Consider the following 16,593-nt stretch of genomic DNA (forward strand, 5'->3'; position numbering starts at 1 on the left):
TTACAGAAACCGACCGACCACAGACGTTAGAAGAGTTACTGCAAAAATTTCATGGCACCTCCATTTATACTACACTCGACCTCAAATCAGGGTTTTGGCAAATCCAACTACACCCAAATTGCCGAAAATATACGGCATTCCTTTGCTTTGGGGAATGCTATCAATTTTGTAAACTTCCGTTTGGACTAACGATTTCGTCTGCTGCCTTTATACGAGGCATGAATACTATTCTACCACAAGATCTGAAAAACAAAATTACTACATATGTCGATGACATTTTAATTGCAGCAGAAAACTGGGAACAACACAATCATACTCTTCAACAATTACTGAATACATTCGAGCAGAATGGTATAACTATAAACTTGCGTAAATCTGAATTTGGTAAAGCGTCAATAAAATTTCTAGGGCACAGTATCTCACAAACAGGTATCGCACCAGACCCTGACAAATTGCAAGCACTGAAAGACATCGACGTGCCAACAAACAAAAAGGAACTTCGGAGCTTTTTAGGTCTTATCAATTATTTTAGAAAATTTATCCACTACAAAGCATTAGACACGCCCTTGCTATACCAGCTTACAAGTAAAAACACACTTTGGTCATGGAATGAAGACGTTGAAGCTGAATTCGAGAACTTGAAAGAAGCATTATTAAAAGCACCTTTGTTATCACACCCTGACCCAACACAAAACTTTTCCGTTGCAACAGATAGTTCAACCACAGCACTAGGAGTACATATTTTCCAAGAAATAAAGGAAGAAGATAAGACAGTCGTGAAACACATTGCTTTTGCAAGCAGGATACTTTATCCAGCAGAGCGCAATTATTCTGTAACAGAATTAGAGACACTATGTGTAATTTACGCTTTTAAGCGATTCCGTCATTTTCTATATGGCCGACATACAACAATATATACCGATCACCGAGCAATCCAGTTTTTATTGTCAGCAAAACTTACGCACGATAGATTAAGCCGCTGGAAATTATACTTACAAGAGTTTGATTTTACCATTATACACATTCCAGGCACGCAGAATACTGTTGCCGACGCATTGTCGAGGTCCATTCACAATAAACGCATGGAGAAAGAAAATACCTTTTGCTACAACAACCATAGTATTATGTATATTAAACAAGTAGCTTTCGAAAACTTTATATCAGCAGCATTACAGGATATAGAGAGAGAACAGCAGAAAGATGAAACACTGAAAGAGATTGTAACGCTTTGGAAAGACAGAAGTAACGCTAAAGTCAGACTTCATTACACTGTACATCAAAATATACTCTTTATTCGATCATACCGAGATGGTAATAATTGGCTTTTATGCATTCCGGAAGGGATCGTAAATAAACTGATATGGTATACACATCTAAGTTATGGACACTACGGAGCGAGGAAATGCTTTCTGATTCTGCGACAAAATTGCCACTTTAATAACATGGAAAAACACATAAGAAAAGTAATAGCATCATGCAAGATATGTCAAAAAGCTAAATCATCAACAGTGTCACACATTCCACCATTGTATCCCATCATACCGGTTAAGTTAAGACACATGGCAGCAGTGGATCTTTTCGGTCCAATCCCCAGAACAAATAATGGTTATAGTTATAATTTTGTAGCTGTAGAACTAACATCCAAATTTGTAACATTTTCTCCACTAAGGAAAGCAACAGCAAGAACAGTATCAAGAGCGTTTGTAAGAGATTTTCTATCAGTAGTAGGACGTGTACAGAAGGTTATTTCGGATAACGGTCCGCAGTTTAGGTCAGACGTATGGAAGAAAATGTTAGAAAGTAAGAACATAACACCTATTTACATATCAAGATATCACAGTTCTTCCAACCCATCAGAAAGAATAATGAAAGAGATCGGGAAGTTATGCAGAATTTATTGTCATAAAAGACATACAACATGGGATAAATATATTTTACAGTTTCAAGAAGTGATAAATGCAATACCCAATGAATCTACGATGCTATCACCAACCGTAATACTGACAAATAAAGACCCACCGAACAAAATTACCGAACTAATTACTTTTCCTAAGACGCGTAGGCTTCGACATTGTGAAATAATAGACACAGCATTAGCAAACACTAAAAGAGCTGCAGATCGGCGGAAGAAACAACAGAAGCAGGTAAGTCGACTACAGAAGTACGAGATTGGCGACAAAGTACTGATTCGCACTCATTTTCTTTCCAACAAAGGTAAGCACAGATGCCGTAAATTCGAACTTCTGTATGCAGGCCCTTACAGAGTTCATAATATTCCACACGCTAATGTAGTGCATGTGGAAACGCTACGTAAGAAGAAATCATTAGGGAATCATCATGTATCCAACGTGAAACATTTCTTGACTTAAATTTTTGCATTTCAGCTGACGAAAGGACGGCGTGACACGTAAGTATGCAACAATGGTAGTTTCAGCGCGCTTCAGTAACAAACAAAGCCGCGACACGCAGCGGGCCGCTAATATTTCACCGTACCTTAAAGAACACAGCAGTACTTAATGATGCTACGCCAGCCAAGACAAATAAAAACACGAGAAACATTTCCTAACTTAAAGAGAACATGCAGACAACGACACGACGTATGAATTTGTGCACTGAGAGCTCATAAATGAAAGAAATTTTTTTTATAACGTGACATAATTACTTAAGAAAATGTCGATTTTTGCAATAGCTAAACTGATAATATAGATCGTTCATTAATCAATTATTTTAGTGGTAACATTAACATGTACTCTTTATTCCAGAATGCAGCATTGTTGTCACACGTCAACAAAATGAAACGTAGTTTTAGTTAGAATAAGGATGTGAATCTTTAGGTCACGCAGATAGCTGAGGCTAATTGTCATTACAGAAATTTTACAGGTCATGCCGGGAGCTGACGTGATTTTGCAGCAGTTAATATTATGATAAAGTGTTTTATAGGTCATGCCAGGAGCGGACGAGAAGTACCAGAAGATGTTTATTGAAGTCATGCCGTGCACTGACGATAATTAATACTGAATGTTTTATAATAAGTCATGCCGTGCGCTGACGTTAATTAATGCTGAATGTTTATAACAGGTTATGCAGAGAGTTGACACAGATGCAGAAGAAGAATGTGTATGTTATGTTAGTATATAAGAAATGTATAATGTTAAGAAATAATTTTGCTAGCATGTGACACATTGCAACACTATGGATGGGGACCACACATTACAATGTCTAACCAGAATAATGTTTACCTTAATTTTCAGCTGCAAAAGAATACTTTAAATAATTTTATGACAGTAATTTTATTGTATATTATGACCTGACATTTGACGACTCATAACTGACGACTACACCCCTGAATGGAAGATAAAATTTTAGGACAGTAAGTCAAGAAATGCATTGTCAACAAAATTTATAATTAATGATGTAAGAAACTAAGATATGTAAATACAGAATAAGTAATAATGTACTTGTCTATAACAAATCTGTATACTATCAAATACTGAATAAGTAGGAACATTTATGTCTTTTATATATGGGAATAATTTTCTGGAAGAATTCTTAAATTAAAACTACATATTGTTACAAATTACGACACAACATATTTTGTCATAGGGAAAATTATTTGGTAGTCAAATTATGGTACCAACAATGTCCGTGAACCCATTGCCAAAACAATTTTACCCGTACCTTAATTCCTGTGCATCCCCATGGTTATTGAGCACAGAATCAGTGAATTGTGAAACACGTGACTTCAACCAATGATGTTCTCGACGAGGTGTTTGCATACCTAGATGCACACCACAGCCCGATGTATGTCAATTGGTGCCTGCATACCTAGATACACACCACAGTATGATGTACGACAATAGGTGTTTGCATACCAAGATGCACACCACCAACCTTAATGGACCATTGGAGATGGAACTTAATCCTGATGTGGCTGCGGCAACTCAGGCTATTCGACGACGTACTTAGTGTTTGGGTACACTAAAACTATGGAGCAAGGTGATGATGGAACCACATGGCGAAACCTGGTGTTGTGATATGTGAGGGAAAGGAACAGACTTTTGAGTGCATTCACAGACAGTTGCCAGTGCTTTGACCATGCTATCCAATTCCTTTTGTAACTTCCTTAATTGTGGTACTAAGAGATGCCAATTTGAATTAAATGTTTCATAATGTAAACTTTCAATTGCTTCATATGATCTGTATATTGGTTTTGCACATTTACTCTTATTCTTGTTGTTAAATTTAAGGGAACCAAATTTTACTTGATGTACAATTCCTACTAAAACCCTTTCTATTTACATATTCTCTTTATTAGAGATAGACAAATCATTTCGTATGACAGCATTTGTGTATACACTTTGTTCAAACTATTTTCTATAATCAAATTTTATACTTATGTTGAGTCCATATGACTCAACAACGTAGTAAAATTTTAAGAAAGCCGAGTAGCGGCATATGTAATTATGTAATAGGCGTATTTAAACTGTTTTAGCATGTAATTATCTGAACTGTTTCTTATTTAAATTGTTTTGTTAATTAAATTGCATTGTGTATTATTGAGAAAGAGCGGGAAACCGCGCATAGATACATTTTGAGAAAGAGCGGGAAACAGCGCGCAGTAATACATCTGTAATGGTAGCAGGGATTGTCTGCACCAAAAACCATTGTTGGCGGCGAGACCGCACTTTTGTAGCATTGAGCGTTGGAAGCGAGCAGTTGCGAGTAAGATGTGAGACGAGGCAGTCGTAGCTAGCGAGACATGAGAGGAGGTCGCTGTAAGCGAGGTATGAATTAACACTTTGAAAGAAGCGGTGTGCTCGCCAGCCACTCGCTATATGTAGCGCAATGCTAGTTTTTAAGAATTTTTGTAAAGAACTATGCCCCTTGTAATTGTTTGTCAAGATCGTTCTCAGAATATAGTTATGTAATTTTGATGGAAAATTAGGTATGTAGCGCAACGCTACTTTTTAAGAATTTTTGTAAAGAACTATACCCCTTGTAATTGTTTGTCAAGATCGTTCTCAGAATATAGTTAACTTCTACCAGATTAAATGCATTAAGAATTTTCTATCCCAAAATCATTCACGTAAATGCTTTACGGAATTTATTGTTATCTTAAAAGAAAAGTCTAAACTGAGCTTCAGCTTTTATCAAATCTAAATTAACTTCAACTTAAAGAATTCCAGTCACAAAGTATTATGAAACTCCACCAGCAGCTTATAATTATGTTAAAGAGAAGTAAGTATATTCATTCCACAGTTTGCTGTAGCAGTCAGATGGCGATCCAGTATAAATAATTAAAGGTAAGAATCAGTCTTAATAATTTCAGGTAACGACTGAGGGCCACGGCGACAACACATTTTATGTTTCGTCGTAATAATCAGCAGGTAGTCTTGACAGAGCAGCAGTTAAAAGATTTTAAGAGACGCAGCGTTCAGTCAGCAAGCAAACGTTCATCCAATATTAGACGGGAAGGTTTCAACCTTATTACTGCTTGATCAAGTTCCACACAATGACGTTGCTGAGGCCTTCCTGCTCAGCCCTTTCCAACGATACAGGAAATTGTACATATGAGTTACGACAATAAAGTAATGAGACTGATTTTCTTTGCAAGGTGTGTCAACCCCGCAGGCTTGCATAGGCACAATACCTTTGCCCTTGGTCTATAAGCTGCTTCTAGTCCAAGCGGCACACCGATGCAACTGCTCAGTCATGAGCTGTGCTCTAATAAGTTAACGCGTGTTGGTGTCTCTCGTCACGGAAATGGAACCGCATAATATTGTGCAACAGTCTGCTATTTCTTTTTGCGTTAAATTGGGTGAAAACGCGACAACTTGCGGTAAGCTTCAGAAGGCTTTCGGAGAGGAGATTGTCAAGAACTCACGTTTTTCATTGGTATAAAATGTTTAGTGAAGGCAGAACGAATGTTGAAGATGAAGACCACAGTGGACGACCATCAACCTCACGGACGGATGTCAACTTGGCCAGGGTGCGTGAACTCGTACGATCTGATCGAAGATTATCCGTGAAAATGATTGCAGAAAAACTGAACATCAATCGAGAAACGGTTCGTCTAATAATAACTGAAGATCTTGGTATGAGAAAGATTCGTTCAAAAATTGTCCCCAAAAATCTCGCACCACAACAGCGAGAAGCACGGAAAAATGTGGCAGCCGATCTATTGGAGCAAACGGAAATCAATCCAGAGTTGTTCAGCCGTGTTATCACTGGTAATTAACTTTTTTTTCCAGTACAATCCAGAGACAAAACGCCAAAGTTCGCAATGGTAGTCAAAGGGATCACCCACAAAAAAGCTAGCATGTCAAAGTCAAAAGTGAAATGCATGCTTGTGTGCTTCTTTAATTCGAAGGGAATTGGTCATAAAGAGTAGGCGCCTCCTGGACAAATAGTTAACCAATATTACTACAAAGAAATTTCAGAAAGACTTCGTAAAAGAGTTCTTCATGTCCGTGTCAACATTGCTGATAATTGGATTCTGCATCACGATACTGCTCTGTCAGTACAGCAATTTTGAACCTCAAAACAAATTTCAGTACTATCATAGCCACCTTATTCATCAGATATCGCTCCGTGCGACTTTTTTTCTACTTCCAAGAGGCAAAACGGTGGTCAAGGGAACCAATTTCAAACAACACAAGATGTCCAAAAAGCTGTGACGCTGGTCTTGGAGGATATTACAGAAAATGAGTTCCAGAAATGTTACCATCTATGGCAGAAGCGCTGGAAAAAGTGTGTGCAATCATAAGGGAACTACCCTGAAGGAGACAACACTAAACTTGACTAAAGCGGTAAGCAACATTTTTTTCACATCAGTCTCATTACTTTATTGTTGCTCTTCGTTGTTTAATTCAGAAAAAGTCGGAATCATAATTCGGCAACTATAAAAGTTAAAAATTACTTGCGCACATCAATAAATTTACTCGATCTGTTTGTATTTGGGATGGGCTGGTCTTAGCCGCCTCATCCAGTACAGAAATTATCTTCACGTAGTTTTAAAGTTTTTGTGTCACTTCATGCTTTACCGGTGTCACATCCTGTTGCGTGTCTTCCCATAAATATTTCTGAGTTAAATTTGAAAAAAACTTGAAGTTGTCGGCTAGGAACTACACGTTAATTAAGAAAATGTAGGAATTTTATTGTGAGTAGGAACTTTTAAAAAATCCGTACCGGTGCAAATACGTCACAGAAAGTCTACGTATCTCAGTCTATAGTCTGCTGGTTTGTGAAGCAGCCAAGAAAACCGCGAGAATATGTAGGTGTTTATTGAGCTTTAAATAAAACCTAAGCTGCTGCAAATTCAGGTACACAGCGACGTTACACATTTTATGAAAGCATTATGCTGTAAAGTCAGCGATGTTTGTCCAGTATGAGACTCAGGTTGCCATCAAGAGAACAGCAACACAATCTCAGCATGTTCCCCTCCTTCAGCTCCAGTCCCACAAATTCATAGATTTCCTACTTTGTCCTCCTGTCTCCGCGTGATGAGGTCCTTTGGCTGGAGAATAGAAAGATTCCATCCCGCGCAGGTAAAGAACCGCGACCGCGGCGACGAAGAGCCGGAGGAGAAGCAGCCGAAGGTTCCATCTTGCTGGGCAATCTCTGAGGCAAAAGAAGACTGTATGACGAACACCTATTCTACGCCAGAGTGCCTAGTTCTCCGTCTCTAATAACCTATTCGTCGAGGAGACAAACAATATCTCCATCGTTTATAGCATTCGCCTAAAGGAGCGAACCACTGACTCGCTTTCTAAATATACAGATCGTTCAGAATTTACTACAAGCTTAGGAAAAGTAGCACCCAATTGACTACTCATGTGTAGAATCTATGATTCCAGAGACATATCATCAGAGTTTATGAAGATAATGTTTGGTTTACGGGGCGCTCAACTGCGCGGTCTTCAGCGCCCGTACATATTCCCAATTTTTACACATATAATCTAGCAGCTGTCACGAATGATGATGATGAAATGATGAGGACAACACAAACACCCCGGACAGAGAAAATCCGCAACCCGGCCGGGAATCGAACCCGCGACCCCGTGAACCAGACGCAGCAACGCTAGCCACTAGACTACGAGCTGCAAACGTCAACAGTTTAGGAAAAATGTCCTGAAAATAACAACGGCAGATAAATGCGAGAACTATCGCACAATCAGCTTAACGACTCAGACATCCAGTTTTCTGAAAATAATAAAATACAGGAGACTGAATAAGAAAATAAGGATCTGTTAGATGGCAATTAGTTTGGTTCTGGGAAAGGTAAAGGCAGCAGAGAGGAAATGCTGTCGCTGCACTTGATAATGGAAATAAGACTTAAGAAAAATCATGACACTTTCATGGGATTTGTCAATATAGAAAAATTGTTCGACAGTGTAAAACTGTCCAAGATGTTTGAACTTCGGAATAAAGTAGAAGTAAATTAATAGAGGAAGATGGGTGATGTACAAGAATCAAAAGCGAACACTAAGAGGACCATGAATGAAGTAGTCGAATTAAAAATATGCAAGACGGCGAAGCAGTCATTCGCCGGTACTCTTCAATTTTCAAGAAGCATCAGTGATTAAAATAAAATAAAAGTTCAGCAGTGTTACTAACATTCCTGTTGAAAGAATATAAGTAAAAAGTAAATTCATATGGAATGGCTGGCTGGGAGACCGCGAAGGGCGGTTTCTGCTGCCTAATTGGAAAGATTTTTTCCTGCTCTTCGCGCTAGCAGGCACCTTTCCTTCGCGAAGTATGATCTGTGTAGGTGAGCGCAGTGTTAAGTGGAGGTGACTGTAATGAGTTTGTGTGTAGTGCAGTGACGTGTGCAATGCCAGTGACAAGATTCTTTGATGATATTTACTGTCCTCAGTGAAATGGGGAAGAATTTTAGGACAAGTTAAATGGAGTGAAAAGTTTAATGAGTACACACTATACATTGACCGAAGATAGACGAAAGTAATGAAGAATAGTAGAAATGTGACTAACTAACAATAGTTGGAGACCGCGAAGTAGACAAAGTTAAGGAATTCTGCTACCTAGGCAGCAAAATAACTCATGATGGACGAAGCAATGAGGACATAAGAAACAGGCTAGCGCAGGCAAACACTCCTAACCCAAAGAAGTCTTCTTATATAATATATCGACCTTAATTTGACTAAGAAATTTCTCAGAAAGTACATTTGGAGCACATCATAATGGACTATGGGAAAGTTGGAAAAGAAAATCGAAAAATTTGAGAAGTCTTACTACAGAAGGATCTTGAAAAGTACTTGGACTAATAAAATAAGGAACGAGGAGATTCTCTGCACAATCGACGAAGAAAGGAATATGTGGAGAACACTGACAAGAGGAACGGACAGGATGACAAGATATGTGTTAAGCCATCAGGAAATAACTTCCATGATACTCATGGGCAGTTATAGAGGTATAAACGGCAGAGTAAAACAGACGTGAAATATATGCAACTAATAACTGAGGGTGTATGGTTCATGTGGTAATCTGATATGAAGAGGTTGACGTAAAAGGGGAATTCGTAGCGGATCGCATCGAACCAGTCAAAATACTGATTATTCCAAAAAGAAACCTTCTAAGGGATCATTCTGGTAGAATTTTGTATGAACAAAAAGGCTTGAGAAGTGGCAAGTTTCTGGACGACTCCTCACCTATCCTAAGAGGATGTGTTTCAGGACCATAGGACACGCAGTCGTCGCCATCGTGACACACGACATATTCGGACGCAGTACAATGGCAGTTACAGAGTCCTGTAACCATAAGTTGTAGTGGTTTTATTACATAGATGTAAGATGTTGCACACTTATTTTATTTGCCTGGTACATTATACACTTTGAGCATTTTATTAATTCCATCCCATCATTTCTAACCTGTATGAAGGAATGAGATAGATATAAAAGTACTCATGACGCCTGCGTGCATCATATCTGTAAGTCTAGCGTGTAGTTTCCTCAATCATTCACTTTCATTCCTGAGGTGAAAAATCTGTAAATTTTGCATCCTTGCAGAACTTATTTTCAGAAACTTTTTCATATAGCAGAAACCAAAAAAATATTATCCAAATCCAAGTTATGGATCGTCCACTACAGATGACACTGTGACTTAAATACATAATTTCTCAGTTTTCAGAATTTTTCATTATGTACTTATAATCCGTAAAATTATTGTGACATATAGTTTTAAAGGAACAGAACATTTAAGTAACATATTTGTAAAAAAGCTGTGAAAATTTATCAGAAAAATCTTTCCGATAGTGAAATGATGCTGGCGGCACTGTGTTTTCACGCAAAGTTTATAATGAGCATCTTGGCTTTGCACCCAGGATTTTTGAATCTAAATGACGATATCTCCTGACCAAAGCATGGTAAACGGTCCACAGAATCATATCTGATATCCTTCGCCGGTTTCATTTCTACGCTTTACAGGCACATTCAGAGTAATTTCATTTGGTCTGTTTCTCTATAGTTCGTTTTCGTGCCATAATCCATGACTCAGGAATACACTTGTTTAACAGGGGCATTCTTTCCAGTACTAGAGACAGAAATGTGTCCTTCCAAAACGTGAAAGTATGTCAAAATCAGACTCTTTGTCATCATTATCATTATCTAAATTTTCCTCCTCAAGATAATCCATTGTCTGGGAAATTTCACCATTGCTGTCAGCAACTGAAGAAAAACTGTAATCTTCTTCAAGATCGTCAATCAGTTACATCACTATTTTCCCGAATTGCTAAAATATCCTCCATAATGAGTTTTTTATTATAATTTCTGATCATTATAGAAATAATAACAATTACTGACAGCAAATTATTACAATCGTGACAGTAAACACCTACAACCACCACATTAGTAAACATGGATTGTCGTAGGAAACGAAAGCTCAGAAAAATTATAGATACTTTTTGATGCTTTGCTTTGGCAATTGTTCTTTCGATGACTTGTAACTAGTTTTCAAATTATCGAAACTTCTTTTAACAGAGATAAAATACCAGTATTTCTTTGAATATTTAGAAAAGGAAACATACGATTCTAAATTTCTAAATGATAAGTAGTCACATTCAGTCACAATCTTTACATGACCGACACTTTGTGCTGCCTTGCAAATTCAAAAATCGGTCAGTACACAGCAATAAAATGCAGACGCGTAGAAGAGAATGTTCTCTATAGAGTACGTTAAGCCCAGTGCCTTACAAAGTTTCCAGAACGCGTATATCGACTGAAAATAAAATCTTCAACTAGAATGGACATATACACCGAAAGGGATAAGTTCTTTGTAGCAGCAATTTACGTAGTACCTTACCAGCGTTAATTAATGTCTGGTCACAAGGTGTCAGTGGGATGTGATGCTATGTCGTAATACATGTAGCTTTAAATTAGTGGTGTGCACCCTAGTATGGCATTAGCATTCACAATTACCACGCGGAGATTGAGATAAACATCGTGGAACAGAAAAGCAATTGCAAACGCTTAGTAATGTAACGGCATCAGGACCAGAAATTTCACAAATATTGTGCGAAAGAACTTGCTCCCCTTCTAGCAGCAGTTTATCATAGATCGCTGGAGCAACGAAGGGTACCTAACGCATGGAAAGAAGCGCAGTTTATTCCCACTTTCAAGAAGAATTGACAAATGCGCACAATTATAGGCCTATGATGTCAGTCTATTGCAGAATTATGGAACATTTTCTATGCTCAAGAATTATAACGTTTTTGTAGAACGAAAACATCCCCAACATGGATTCTGCATATAGAGATCATGCAATATTGTGCTCCTTTCTTTCACAAGGTTCCTAGTCCTGTAGACAACTGCGCTCAGGTTAATGCCGTCTTCCACGACTTCAGAAAAATATTTGACACCGTCTCGCTTTGTAATTTAATAAAAAAATACGTGCTTACCGAGTACCGGACTATATTTACGATTGTATTCATGAGTTTCTTGGAGACAGAACTCGAAAAGTCGCTCTTAAGGAACAAAATCGACAGGTGTAAAGGTGATTACCTTAGCAGCCCAAGTACGTGTGATATGACCGTCACTGTTTATAATGTACATAAATGATCTGGTAGAAAGCATCAGAAGCTCTCTAAGATTGTTCAGAGATGTTGTTGTGCTCTTCAAGAAAGTAGCAACATCAGAAGACAGTATCGATTTGCTGAGTGACCTGCAAGGGAGTGATGAATGGCGCAGGCTCCGGCAGTTGACCCTGAAAGTTATGTAACATATTTCGCATAGCCGGCCGTGGTGGCCGAGCGATTCTAGGCGCTACAGTCTGGAACCGCGCGACCGCTACGGTCGCAGGTTCGAATCCTGCCTCGGGCATAGATGTGCGTGATGTCTTTAGGTTAGTTAGGTTTAAATAGTTCTAAGTTCCAGGGGACTGATGACCACAGCAGTTAAGTCCCATAGTGCTCAGAGCCATTTGAACCATTTTTATTGCGCATACACAGGGAAATAAACCCACTACTGAACAACTATGACAAATTGTTGGAAACAGTATCTACCGTAAAATACCTAGAAGTAACTATTCACAGCGACCCTAAGAGGAATGACCAAATAAAACAAATAGTAGGAAAAGCGAGATGCCAGACTGAGATTCGTACTAAGAATCTTAAGGAAAAGTAACAGCTGCTTTATCAACCTATTCTACAGCATTGTTCATCAATCTGGGAATCCAACCAGGTACCACTGAAAGAAAAAGAGAGAAAGAGAGAGAATCCAACGAAGAGCGGCGCGTTTCGCCATGGGGTAATTTAGTCGGCGCGAGAGCGTTACCGAGATGCCCAACAAACTCTATCGACGGACGTTACGAGAAAGGGTTGTGAATCACGGAGAGATTTACTACTGAAAATTCGAGAGAGCGCTTTCCGGGAAGAGTCGGACAACATGTCCTCCCACATAAATCTCGCGAAAAGATCATGAGAAAAATAGACCGATTACAGCTAATGCAAAGGCTTGTCCACAATCATTCTTCCCAAGCGCCAACCGCGATTGCAACAGGGAAGGGGAGATCAATTAGCCGTACGAGAAGTGCCTTCCGGCACACGCCATCAGGTAACTTGAGGGTTTTGATGATGTAGATATTCGGCGGAGGGGGAGGTACACTACTGGCCATTGAAATTGCTACACTACGAAGATGACGTGCTACAGACGCGAAATTTAACCGACAGAAAGACGATGCTGTGATATGCAAATGATTACCTTTTCAGAGTATTCACACAAGGTTGGTGCCGGTGGCGACTCCTACAACGTGCTGAATTGAGGAAAGTTTCCAACCGATTTCTCATACACAAACAGCAGTTGACCGGCGTTGCCTGGTTAAACGTTGTTGTGATGCCTCGTGTAAGGAGGAGAAATGCGTACCATCAAATTTCCGACTTTGATAAAGGTCGCATTGTAGTCTATCGCGATTGCGGTTTATCGTATCGCGACATTGCTGGTCGCGTTGGTCAAGATCCAATGACTGTTCGCAGAATATGGAATCGGTGGTTTCAGGCGGGTAATACGGAACGCCGTGCTGGATCCCAACGGCCTCGTACCACTAGCAGTCGAGATGACAGGCATCTTATCCGCATGGCTGTAACGGATCGTGCAGCCACGGCTCGATCCCTGAATCAGCAGATGAGGAGGTTCGCAAGACAACAACCATCTGCACGAACAGTTCGATGACGTTTGCAGCAGCATGGACTATCAGCTCGGAGACCATGGCAGCAGTTACCCTTGACGCTGCATCACAGACCGGAGCGCCTGCGATGGTGTACTCAACGACGAACTAGGGTGCACAAATGGCAAAACGTCATTTTTCCGGATGAATCCAGGTTTTGTTTACAGCATCATGATGGTCATGATGACGACATCGCGGTGAACGCACATTGGAACCGTGTATTCGACATCGCCATACTGGCGTATGAGCTAGCATGATGGTATGGGGTGCCATTGGTTACCCGTCTCGGTCACCTGTTGTTGACATTGACGGCACTTTGAACAGTGGACGTTACATTTCTGATGTGTTACGACCGTGGCTCCACCCTTCATTCGATCCCTGCGAAACCCTACATTTCAGCAGGATAATGCACCAGCGCATGTTCCGGGTCCTGTACGGGCCTTTCTGGATACAAAAAATGTTCGACTGCTGCCCTGGCCAGAACATTCTCCAGATGTCTCACCAATTGAAAACGTCTGGTCAATGGTGGTCGAGCAACTGGCTCGTCACAATACGGCAGTCACTACTCTCGATGAACTGTGGTATCGTGTTGAAGCTGATGGGCAGGTTTACCTGTACACGCTATCCAAGAAGTTTGACTCAGTGCCCAGGCGTATCAAGGCCGTTATTACGGCCAGAGGTGGTGGTTCTGGATACTGATTTCTCAGGATCTATACGCCCAAATTGTGCGAAAATGCAGTCACATGTCAGTTCTGCTATAATGTACTTGTCCAATGAATACCCGTTTATCATCTGCATTTCTTCTTGGTGTAGCAATTTTAATGGCCAGTAGTGTATATAGGCACCCTTCCGATACACAATATAAAATAAGACTAGAATGAATTGATGGGTTATCGCTGATTTTTGATAGATGTATTGTCCACAAATGTTTCGTGCGTCCTTATTGGCCGTAGCATATTTTATGATCTGGTTTATCAAGGTATTCAATAATAAAACTGTTTTTGATACAGTAACCTCCTAAAGGCCGTTTTCATCAGGATACTTGAAAAACCACAATAGATAAAGTAGTAGAATAAATAAAATAAAACTTAAAGTTGCAGGCAGGTTGCAATAATGTAAACAATGTGTTCAATTTGTAGTCTCGAGAGCAAAGAAAATCATCGATTTATTTACAAACATTGCTTACCACAAACTTCCTGATCTCATTTCCTATTTCGCTTATCTCGTAAAATCCATAACGTCTGTTCCAATTATGAATTGGTGACAACTAACAAGTATGCGCATAGCCATGTCGCTTTGTCAATTACACCTCCTTGTAGAGTGCTACTACATTTCAGTGTGATAGCAACATCGTCTGCGATAGCGGGTCCGTGATACTTACGGGCATTTTATTCGCTCACTCGTAGCCAGATCGTGCCTCGAGGCTACTACGTATATCAGGCGGTGGCCGTAATGACGTGGCTAGGCGCGTGGCCTGTAGTATCAACCCGAACAAAAATGCAAGAATGTCGTTCTTTGACTTGACGTGAATTACAGGCGCGCCCTCATTTAACGGAACAGCTGAGATAAATCCAGCGGCACTCGTCCGTGATGTGCGGGGTATTAACGCAGGCCCCGTGTAGCGTTGCAGCTGCTCTGATGGCCGCCTGTAATTTACGGCGTGTGCTCTGCGTGACGCGTATTGCGCCGCGTGGGCGGGCCGCGATTTATACTCGCGGGTGGGAGGGGGGGGGGGGGGAACCACCGGATGACGAGGCGCGGGGAAGCCCCCTGGCGGCAGTCCGCCTCGGGGAACCACTTCATACGACCGCAAGGCGCGCGACTCCGTATTCAGTTACGAGGGTAATCGCACACCCCAGCTCTGAATTAAGGGGAGATGCAGGTGAAATCGGCAAAAAAAATGTGGAAAAGTATTTTTCCCACATCTGTGTAGCATGTTAGAAATACTGTCTCCTATGTTCCGAAGTTTAATTCGTGCTACAAATGATGTAAAAGCCTACTTGTTCAACTAATTCGCTGTGCTACAGTCCCTTTTGTACACGACCCTGTCCTTGTTTCCGATATTTATTTCTTGCCATCAAGATAAGACATCTGCAGAGCATAGAAGACTGTGAGTCCATTTGGGATCCGATAAATTTCGAATTATTAATGAAATCCATACATGGTGGCACACAAAACCGAATCGAAAGATTAAGTACAATCGTTTAGAAGAGGGGCAGAAAGACAAAGTTTTGCTCATCTACTACTATTAAAATTTCCTCATATTACGATTGTTTGGCGTACAGTGATGGCACCACTGAAAGAATCAGGACCCTTATAAGACTAAGATCTGATGCAGATTGGATCAATGAAAACCTACTGAAGAAGACATGATGTGCGTAGCCCTAGTCCTGACATATCTGTGAAGGATATGTCCGCCCCCAGTAGCTGAGTGGTCAGCGCGACAGACTGTCAGTTCTAATGGTTCGAATCCCGGCTGGGTCGGAGATTTTCTCCGCTCAGGGACTGGATGTTGTGTTGTCCCAATCATCATCATTTCATCTCCATCGACGCGCAACTCGCCGAAGTGGCGTCAAATCGAAAGACTTGCACTCGACGAACGGTCTACCCGACGGGAAGCCCTAGTCACACGACATTTATTTATTAGTGAAGGATGCTACCAAAAGCGCATGCCAGAAGGAACATGCTAGAAGAAAAAACCTACACCGATACCAAAAAGAACAAATTTATTGTTATGGGTAACATTAAGATAGTTGTTTCTGGCATAAGCGCTACAAAAAATTTTCCTGCTTTCCAGTAACTTTTGTTTTCCGGTCCATAAGGACTATTTTCAGCTCAACCATTGCAGATAAGAAGGTAAAATGTGCTACATACTTTGTAAATACTACAGCCCAACCCCTGTGGTACAAAATTTCTCAA

This window comes from Schistocerca gregaria, chromosome 2 (genome assembly GCF_023897955.1).
Source record: "Schistocerca gregaria isolate iqSchGreg1 chromosome 2, iqSchGreg1.2, whole genome shotgun sequence".
Taxonomy (NCBI): Eukaryota; Metazoa; Arthropoda; class Insecta; order Orthoptera; family Acrididae; genus Schistocerca; species Schistocerca gregaria.